The sequence below is a fragment of the Penaeus vannamei genome, chromosome 38, assembly GCF_042767895.1.
Source record: "Penaeus vannamei isolate JL-2024 chromosome 38, ASM4276789v1, whole genome shotgun sequence".
Classification (NCBI taxonomy): Eukaryota; Metazoa; Arthropoda; class Malacostraca; order Decapoda; family Penaeidae; genus Penaeus; species Penaeus vannamei.
Window position 1 is genome coordinate 19,381,604 of NC_091586.1, and position 10,000 is coordinate 19,391,603.

A 10,000-nucleotide genomic window follows, 5' to 3' on the forward strand; every position below is an offset into this window, starting at 1 on the left:
TATTCTGGTTTTCTGTCCTAGAGAGTGCTAGGTCAAGATTTTACTCCCGTTTTCCTTCTTAGAGAGTGCTAGGTCAAGATTTTACTCCCGTTTTCCTTCTTAGAGAGTGCTAGGTCAAGATTTTACTCCCGTTTTCCTTCCTAGAGAGTGCTAGGTCAAGATTTTACTCCCGTTTTCCTTCCTAGAGAGTGCTATGTCAAGATTTTATTCCGGTTTTCCATCCTAGAGAGTGCTAGGTCAAGATTTTACTCCCGGTTTCCTTCTTAGAGAGTGCTAGGTCAAGATTTTATTCTGGTTTTCTGTCCTAGAGAGTGCTAGGTCAAGATTTTACTCCCGTTTTCCTTCTTAGAGAGTGCTAGGTCAAGATTTTATTCCGGTTTTCCTTCCTAGAGAGTGCTAGGTCAAGATTTTACTCCCGTTTTCCTTCCTAGAGAGTGCTAGGTCAAGATTTTACTCCCGTTTTCCTTCTTAGAGAGTGCTAGATCAAGATTTTACTCCCGTTTTCCTTCCTAGAGAGTGCTAGGTCAAGATTTTACTCCCGTTTTCCTTCTTAGAGAGTGCTAGATCAAGATTTTACTCCCGTTTTCCTTCCTAGAGAGTGCTAGGTCAAGATTTTACTCCCGTTTTCCTTCCTAGAGAGTGCTAGGTCAAGATTTTACTCCCGTTTTCCTTCCTAGAGAGTGCTAGGTCAAGATTTTACTCCCGTTTTCCTTCTTAGAGAGTGCTAGATCAAGATTTTACTCCCGTTTTCCGTCCTAGTGAGTGCTAGGTCAAGATTTTACTCCCGTTTTCCTTCTTAGAGAGTGCTAGATCAAGATTTTACTCCCGTTTTCCTTCCTAGAGAGTGCTAGGTCAAGATTTTACTCCCGTTTTCCTTCTTAGAGAGTGCTAGGTCAAGATTTTATTCCGGTTTTCCGTCCTAGAGAGTGCTAGGTCAAGATTTTACTCCCGTTTTCCTTCTTAGAGAGTGCTAGGTCAAGATTTTATTCCGGTTTTCCGTCCTAGAGAGTGCTAGGTCAAGATTTTACTCCCGTTTTCCTTCCTAGAGAGTGCTAGGTCAAGATTTTACTCCCGTTTTCCTTCCTAGAGAGTGCTAGGTCAAGATTTTACTCCCGTTTTCCTTCCTAGTGAATGCTAGGTCAAGATTTTACTCCCGTTTTCCTTCCTAGAGAGTGCTAGGTCAAGATTTTATTCCGGTTTTCCGTCCTAGAGAGTGCTAGGTCAAGATTTTACTCCCGTTTTCCTTCCTAGAGAGTGCTAGGTCAAGATTTTACTCCCGTTTTCCTTCTTAGAGAGTGCTAGGTCAAGATTTTATTCCGGTTTTCCGTCCTAGAGAGTGCTGGGTCAAGATTTAACTCTCACTTTCTCTCATAGAGAATTCCGGGTCAAGATTTCTTTTCTAGAGAGTGCTAGGTCAAGATTTTACTCAGTTTCTCTTATAGAGAATTCTGGGACAAGATTTTACTCCTGTCTTTTCTAGAGAGTGCCGGGTCTTTATTTCAATATCGGGGTTCTTCCCTAGCGAGCGCCGGGTCAAAGTTTTACGCTCGTTTTCCTCCCCAGAGAGTGATATTTCGAACATTTGTTATGATTGTTTTTCTACTGAGAATGTGTGTATAGAGAGAGGTTCAAGTAGTGGATGTAATTATATATATATACCTACATCTATTTATATATATGTATAACTTTATATCCATTTCTCTCTCTCTCTCTCTCTCTCTCTCTCTCTCTCTCTCTCTCTCTCTCTCTCTCTCTCTCTCTCTCTCTCTCTCTCTCTCTCTCTCTTTCTCTCTCTCTTCATTTCTTTGTATGACTTTTTTGATTATTTGATTTCTTGAGAAGCGGTCTTGTATAAAAAATGCTGTCAGAAGATAATGCTAATATTTTTACTTCGTCGAATAAAAAAAATCTCGTTTAAGGGTATTTATTTAACCTTCTCTACGTCTCAGCCAAATATATATTTATAGAGATTTTTTATACATTGATGTAAAAAAATCAACCGATTATTTCATAAGATGTTGCAAGGTCAATAACCCTGTCATAAAACGATAGTAATGATCATGATGATTATAAATAACGATGTAAATAACAGTAATAGCATTTATGATAATAAGTATGATAACAGTACCGATAATTATGACATTACAAATGATAACATTATCAATATATTAGTATTAACAATTATAGTATTGGTAATGATTACATGAAAAATAAAAGCAGCAATAATAATAGCTATCAAATAACAGTAATAATAGAAATAATGAAAGTGATGATAGAAGTTATGATTAAGATTATGGTAGTGTAATTAAATATGCATTTATGATAATGATCATGATAATGATGATACAAGGCAATGGTAATTATTTGCATTAGCAATAATGATAATAATGATAACAATACTATTACTGCTGTTACTACTACTAATCACAATAATGATGATTTTGATGATAATAATGATGATGATAATGATAACGACAATGACGAGGATTATAAAAATGATAATGATAATTATGATAATGTTTTGTTTTGGTGAGACAACTTTTATAGTATTGGTAGAAGATAGGATTTTCACATGTTACAAACATCAGATTTATTTCTATAGTTTCCCATATAATCAAACACAGAAGATGGAAGACAGAAAACTTGTTTTAGGAGTAACTAAAGTAAACTAGATACAATAATAGTAGGTCAACCATCACAGACTTCTTCAATATATATAATGATAGTTACACCAATAAAGTAGGATATAGTGTTACCATAATACACATATATATATTATGATTAATAATCTCCCATCCCTGTTTAGCTCACCCGATCTGGCCGAAAGTGGCGCTGGGTATTGATATTATCGGTATGACGTTTAATAAACCAATAATACACATATATATACACACAACACAATAATACACATATATATACACACAACATGAAAGTCATCCAAATACATCTTATTGTCCGGCACTAGCTGCTATTACTAAATGTTTGAGAAATCAAATTAAATTAAACCATTAAACAAAAATAACAATAGTAACAGTAATAGTGATAAAATTGCTGACAGTGAAAGTGGCAAGCTAACAATAACAATGATATTATCAATGGCAATGATAATGGTAATTGCAATGATAATGATGATGAAAATAATCTTGATGATAAAAAATATAGGGAACAACTAAAACGTTAATAATACTATTGACAATAACAATAATAATGGTGTTGATGAAAGTAATAATGGTGATTATAATAATAATGTTAACAATAGAAATAATTATAATAATAACAATAATAATAGATATAATAATAATAATAATAATAATAATAATAATAATAATAATAATAATAATAATAATAATAATAATAATAATAATAATAATAATAACAATAATAATAACAATAATGATAATGATAATAAAGATGATGATTATAATAATAATGACAATCATAACAATAATAAAGATTTATCTTTTTACCATAATAATAATGAGGATGATTTTATCTTAACAAAAATAATAATGATGATAAAAAAATACAAATAAGAATAATCACAACTGCAACAACATCAAAAACAACAACAGCAACAACAATAATAATAATAATAATAATAATAATAATAATAATAATGATAATAATAATAATAATAATAATAATAATAATAATAATAATAATAATAATAATAATAATAGTAATAGTAATAATAATAATGCTAATGCTAATGCCAATGATGATAGTGATGTAGTAGTAATGGTAATAATGATAATAAGAACAACAAAAATAATAACAATAATGATAATAATAATAATAATAATAATAATGATAACAACTACAGCGCATACCTCCGCCAAGGCAATAAGCTCACTGATGTAATAAAAAAAAATATTCACACTTGAAGAATCACATCAAAATCACCTCTTCCTCACGTACACAGGTGACGTCCGTGTTTCCGTATCTCGTAATGCTACTGAATCCTTTAAAATTTTCTTGTATCCGGATCACCACCAAAATTTAATGGTATTTAAGTTGGGCTAAAACACATCTATTTGAGCTATCCTGCTAATCAACGAATAAACAAAATAACCAACACTAACATAAACACAGCCTCTTTGGTGGAGTTGATATTAAAAATAATAATGATGATAATAATAATGATAATAATAGTAATGATAATAATAATAATGATAATAATAATAATGGTAATAATAATAATGATAATAATAGTAATGATAATAATAATAATGATAATTATAATAATGATAATAATAATAATGATAATAATGATGATAATAATAATAACGATAATAATAATAATGATAATAATCATAATGATAATAATAATAATAATAATAATGATGATAATAATAATGATGATAATAACAATAATGATAATAATAATAATGATAATAATAATAATGATAATAATAATAATAATAACAACAACAATAATAATAATGACAATAATAACAATGATAATAATGAGACGAAGAAGAACAATAAAGATGATAATAATTATAACAATAATAATAGTAATAATAATACCAATACTACCACCACCACTACTACTGCTACTGCACACCCCGACCTTTCGAGAACGATTCATTAATGCACTTTTTCAGTCATTCTTTTTCATTCTAATCACCTAATTCTAAATATCTGTACCTACATATGTTAAGATTTTTAAAGCTTTATACAATGTATTTCTCATTTTTATTTTTTTTTATTGATATCTGTCTTCAACACTACATTATTTTTTTCCGTGAAATTCTCCTGAGCCTGGGTTGAGTTGCCAAATACCGATTTTCCGTAACTGAATAGTGTATATATGTCTATGATTTTCAGATTGTACAATTAGTGTTGTGTGAGCTCTGTTGGGGGAGTTTTGCATCCGTCTTGCCTCTTTCCTTTTCTTAAAGTCCCTGAGGATGATAATAGAGGAATGGACGTGTGTGTGTGTGTGTGTGTGTTTCTGTGTGTGTGTGTGTTTTCGCTCTTATATAAGGCCAATAATCCGATTACAATTTATATTCTTGCTATATTGTAAGAGATGTTTAGTAACAGCAATGATTACGAGATTCATTAATAATAGGAAAAATAATTTTAATGGTTACATCTATTAAGATTACAATGACAATAATGATTATAACAATAACAAGAATTCCTTGTGATAAAAATACGAAAGTCATTATTGAAACCACTGATAATTATAATGAAAATCTTCAACAGTAATACAACACTGACAATAAAAAAGAAAAAAAATAGTATCACATGAATCAAAACAACACCCATCAACCACAACAGATCTGAAAAAATATATAAAAGTCATCCCCACCCACCACAGAATAAAAGAATTAAAAAAAAAAAAAAAACGAAAAAATACAATAGTCACCCCACCCCATCGCCTTCCACACGCATTCCGCATGACGAAAATCCACTTAAATGTCTCGCCTTGTGATCTGATCTCGCCTAACATCGCAATCCTATTATAACTTCATGATTAATAATCTCCCATCCCTGTTTAGCTCACCCGATCTGGCCGAAAGTGGCGCTGGGTATTGATATTATCGGTATGACGTTTAATAAACCAATCTCGCATCTTTATTAGGTGCTAAACATCGCCGTTTTCTTTATAGTCCCGCGTTTTCTATGATGGCTCCGGCCCTGGCGTTGATGGCTTTTAAATGATCACTTTTTTATGTTAATTTTTTCCTTTTTTTCTCTCTCTTTCTTCCAGTTCTTTTCCTTTTGTCTTATTTCTTCATTATCTTTGAATTACATTCTCTTTATTCCTTACCTCTGTACTTCATTCATTCTTTCTCTTTATATTTCATGCTTTCATGTGTATGTTTCATAATATATTACTATAATAATTATAATATTAATCAGTGTTATCATTATTCTTGTTCTTACCATCGTCAAAATTATCATTATTGCTATCAATATTATCATTAGTACTATTAGTTGTAATAATAATATGATTACTGTTTTTTCTTTTGTAACATTTAATGATAATTCGATTTTTATTATCATCATTATCATCCTTATTGTCAATAATCTGTATAATGATGATAATAACAGTTATAATAATAATACTCCTGATTGTGATGATAAATCTTTTCTTTGCGTAAATGCTCAATTCAAATTTTCACAGCAAAATAAATAAAGGTATATTACTCTATAACCAATCCACCCAAATACTGGCATTAAGTTTGCATGAAATTATCAGCGGTTATTATTAAATTCATAGGGCTAGTCCAAATATATATATATATATATATATATATATATATATATATATATATATATATATATATATATATATATATTATAGCGACTTTCAATACAAAACACAAATATACAGCTTGCAGTTCACAATTTTAAGCGATTTTTCCCCATGGCGGTCTCAGGGGAGAAGACATGGCGAAGTGTATTTTTTTTTTTTTTTTTTTTTTTTCTTTTTTTTTTTTGCTTTAGGAAATAATTAGATAAATTGCAAATTTGACAGAGGGCCAAGTACTGAAATAGATGTTCATGATGTCCGGAAAACATTACTGAATCAGTATAAAACTTTACATACGCGAGGAAGACTATATCTGTAGCAACTGGAGGTGTCATGGCGTCCCACAAGTCTGTTTATTTTGATGACGTCACAAAAGGTGCGGATGCCTTGTGAATATGGTCGATCATTTTGGTCTTTTCAATTTTCGAAAAAGGATGGAAAATAATGATTTTAATGGTTATATTTTCATTGAACAATCATCAAATTAGACCTGTGGGACGCCATGACACCTCCTCGAGTGGCTACTGATCTAGCCTTCCCCTTACATAGGCACTGGATGGCCGATGTGAAAAATATATAACAAATACATATATCTAAACTTTCATTTTATTTACTATTATTATTATTATTTTTTTTTTTTTTTTATTTATTTATTTATTTATTTATTTTTTTTTTTTTTTTTTAGAAAGAAGAAAAACAAGTGCCATGTTTAATGCGTCTCCTCTGAAACAATGTTTACTGATTCCGCACTCGTTCTTGCATTCAAAGAGTGGCAATTCAAGTGGCTAAATCCTACACATGGTATGGACTGTGCAACGACTGACCTCAACCACCTGTAAAGTTACTGTGTTAAAGGGGTCTGAAGGGCCATTTTTTTCTTTGTCTTTTTTCCTTTTTTTTCCTTTTTTTTTAGCATTTCCGGTCTTGTTTGAGAAATTAGTAGTTTGGTCTGTATCATAACATGAAATTTTGTGGTTGATGTTGCACAATCGTGTTTACATTGTCGTCTTAATTGTTTATATATTTTTCTGCGGCTCAAATCATTTCCTGTTGTGGGATCTTATCATTACTCTTTATTAATAATTCGATGGTTTATGGATTATTCTAAATTAATTAATGACATTTATCTTGTAAATAATTAATGTGAGCACCAGATTCCTTGCTTATTTTCTTTGCCTATTCTTTCTTTTATCAGCTTTTTCTTGTGGTATATTTCGGACATACTTGACAAAAAAAAGTCAGATAGCTGGAAAACGTCAGTATTAGTATTTCAGATAAGTTTGTATGTTTTCTATGCAAAACATACCCCTGATATGCAAATGAAATTCTGATATAATTAGTTTTGAAATATAACTTGTTATTTGTTTTATGACTAGTGAAACATTTTAAATTCTTGACTTGCCACGATTAAAAAGTAAAATACAAGTGCGATTTGAAAAGCTTATGACATTGAACCATACAATGCACTAGACCATTGCAGTGTGCCTACTCAATAAAAATGCATGGTAATAAAACTAAAGAAAATAGGAATATCCATTTTTCCAGCAAAGAAAGGCAATTTTCAGTGCTCCTTTTAGGTTTTTGTTTCATTAAATTATATTCTAATTCAACAGCAAGAAGCTAATGATTACAACTTTTTTTATTCATTTTAAAAATGTAAGTAAAATCAAGCTGAGAATGTATCAAATATAGTAAGAACTGCAAAGGGTGCATGGAGATGGTTGCCTACACTACGGTCCATTGATATTTCGTGCTTCTAATCAAAATCAGTTTAATTGAACAATTCACAGCCAAGATAAGAGAGATCAGGTACTCAGTCCGTCAGCCTAAATACCTATTCTAAAAGGGATCAGAATGTTCTTTGAAATTCTTAATAATCGCTAATAGGTTATGGTATGCACAGAGGAGGGGGGGGGGACGTGAACAGGCCTTACTAAGGAAATTTGAAAGGACGACCCTGAAGAAAGAGGGGAGAGGAGGATAAGGAAGAGGGGAGAGGAGGAAAAGAAAGGGAGGGAAGGAGAGAAGGAAGTATAGGAAAGGAGAGGGGAAAGGAAAAGCGTGAAGAGGGAGGGAAACAGTGAAGCGAAGAGACATAAGCGTAGGTAGGAGAGACAAAGAGGGGAGAAAAAGAGATAAGCGAGGAAAGAGTTGAACGCAGAGAAAGAAAAAAAGAGAATAAAATGTAGGAAAGGAAAAAAAAGAGCGGAAAGGGGAGAAGAAAGAGGGAAAGCGAGGACGCAGATGAGGGGAGGACGAGGGGAAGAGAAAGGGGGGGAAGGGGAAGAGAGAGAGAGGGGGGGGGAGGGGGATTCTACCAGTCTGTCGTCGATTAGATCAGTTTTCATTATATTGACATCCTCATTGGATTATTTGCACTGCTATTAGGCCTGGCTCTTGCGGGTGGGGTCGCGGGGGGGGGGGGGGAGCGGAAAGGGGAAAGGGAGAGACGGAGAGGAAACGAGATGTGGAAAGGGGAGAGAGAGACGGGGAAAGAAGGAGATGAGGGAAGAGGAAGGAAGAAGATGAGGAAAGGGAAGAGAGAGAAGGGGAAGGGGGGAGTTAAAGGAAAGGGGAGAGAGGGAGACGGAGAAGAAAGGAGATGAGGGAAGAGGAGAGAGAGAAGAGGAAGGAAGGAGAAGATGAGGAAAGGGGAGAGAGAGAAGGCGAAGAAGGGAGGTAAAGGAAAGTGGAGAGAGTGAGACGGAGAAGAAAGGAGATGAGAGAAGGGGGGAGAGAGAAGTGGAAGGGAGGAGAAGAAGAAGGTAGGAGAGAGCGAGACGGAAAAGAAGAGGGATAGAGCGAGAGCGCGATGGAGAAGGAACATGAAAAAGGAGGAAAAAAGGAGAGTGAAGCAAAGTGGAGAAGAAGAAAGAAGAGGGAGATGGAGAAGGATGAAGAAAAAAAAGAGAAAGGGAAGAAGCCGACGAATTGTGGAAGGAGGAAATGGAGAAAAATATGGGAAGAAGAGAAAAGCAAGAATAAAAATAAAATAAAAGAAGAAGAGGGGCCAACAAAACGATATGAGAAAAACGGGAGAACAAAAATGAAAAAGGAAATAGAGATAGAAGACAAGAAAAGAAGAGCAAGGAAAAGAGAATAGGGAAAGCAGAAGAAGAAGAGGGAGAGAAGGAAAGGATAAAGCGGGGATTATGATGCTGGGGAGAGAGATAGCCCCACTAAATGAGAATGGTGGGGGGGGGGAGAGAGGCTGTGATAAAGAGGGTGTAAAGTAGAGGAGGAGGGAGGGGGGGGGGAGGGATTATTGTGGTAATAGTGTGGTAGAAAAGCGATAGATTGTAAGAAATACTTTTTTTTTATCTATATTCATTTATCTTTTAAAGAATTCTTTTATAAGATTAGAACTTATTAGGAATAGCGTAGCAATGGATAATGATGATGAAATTAATGGAAATAAAATGATAATGGCAAAGATAATAATAATGAGAAGAAAGAAGAGGAAGAAGAACGTAGGAAATGTGAAAATAGTGATAACATCAATGACAATGATATTGGTAATGGTAATAATGATAAGATTAGCAACAACAATAATTATAATGATGAGAATCATATTGATAAAGATTATGATATCAATCTTAAACAGAAGCAAAAACAAGCATGGAAGCAGTACTGTTAATATCATTATTAATGATAATAATGAGAATGGTAACAATCATGATAGTAGTTATGATAATAGCATTATTATTGAAATTAATCACGATAAAGATAATG